The following is a 1,513-nucleotide window of genomic DNA, read 5'->3' as shown; positions in this document are numbered from 1 at the left end:
GCGGCCGCCCTCTCCGCCACAGCTCCTGCAGTTAACGGGGAGCTGGGCAGGATGAACAGCACAGCAAGCACATTTCGAGAAGAGGAGAGCTTCCCTCCTCATCCAAAATCACTGAAGACTATTATTTAAAAGGAAAAAAAAAAAAAAACCCACAACAAAACAAACCGAGAGTGTTCTGGCAACCTGCAAAATACAGCTGGTTGAAGAAGCCATTTAGGTTGTCAAGGGTTTCTGTCTTCAGATGAATTTGCCTGGCTAGCTGACACAGGCCAGATTTGGGGGAAAAATATGAAAAGGGTTTTAATTTCTATCCCCGGCTTTTATTGCGCGCAAACATGCACAGTCATTTCTTTCTAAGGTTTCCAATTTGCTAATTGAGACATTTCCTCATGGAAAAAGAATGTCCTGGGCTAAGGACCAGGCTGCTGGCACTGCTCTGCACACCGGGGGAAGCTTAGGTGAGGCGTGATGCGAAGACGAGACAGGCACATCGAGGTCTGAAGGCAACTATTAGCCACCACGGACCCCAGACGCTTCGCGGGCACTCTCTGGCACCGATACCATCCGGCAGCACCTACCAAAAGACAGACAACATGGCTGGAACACGGCGGGGGACTGAAATAAAGTACAGGACATCCTATAGTATGTTCTTCCTGCCGCCGCAGATGTCTAAGTCACATCACTGGGCAAGCCACATCGGGTTTGGGAGACTTTTGGAGAAGGGCAGGTGGGAAACCAGCCCAGGAAACTGGAGATCTAGAAAGAGTTCTTCCCAGGCATCTATTCATCACGAAGAAATGTGTTAAAAAAAAAAAAAAAAAAAAAAAAAAAAAAAAAAAAAGGGGGGGGGGGGAGGAAAAAAAAGAGTCTGGCCTGCATATAAAAAAAAGTCTTCTGTATCTTCTGTATGCTTGCTAGAGTGATAGAAGTATTTCTTCCGCCCTCAAAACACACAAGATAGGACAAATCAATTTTGTTCAAAATACTAACAAGATAAAGAGCCAAGAAAAGCAGTTTTGGGTCAAAACAAGCCCAGAATATTAAGGGAGAAAGGACCAAGGAAAAAACAGCTGGAAACACATGAAAACGGTTATAATGGGAATATGACTGCTGCCACAGTTACGGCCTCACCGGCATGACCTCTCATGGGACCAGCTATGTCTGTCTTTTTTTTTTTTAATATGAAAAAAGGAATTAAAACCGTTTTGCAGGCTCATGCGGAATGCACAGGGGACAGAGAGGGATTGCTAACTTTATATAGGTCAAACATCATCCATACGGGTTCACATAACATTCAGTACAACCACAGCCACCGCATAGAAATTAAGCTTCAAAGTACTCCGGAGGGATCCCTGGGAAGTTTGCTCTCTCCTACCTGAAGAGCAGCAGAACAGTAATTCAGCTGGGATCCATACCTGCTACAAGTGAAGGGGGCTGGAGAGCGATTGCCCGTTTCTGCCGCTCCAGCCTGGGGGAAACGAGGACGGAAAACACGGGCTGTCATAGAGAAGAG

Source organism: Phaethon lepturus, unplaced genomic scaffold (assembly GCF_000687285.1).
Source record: "Phaethon lepturus isolate BGI_N335 unplaced genomic scaffold, ASM68728v1 scaffold35216, whole genome shotgun sequence".
NCBI lineage: Eukaryota > Metazoa > Chordata > Aves > Phaethontiformes > Phaethontidae > Phaethon > Phaethon lepturus.
This window is presented reverse-complemented; position numbering follows the sequence as displayed.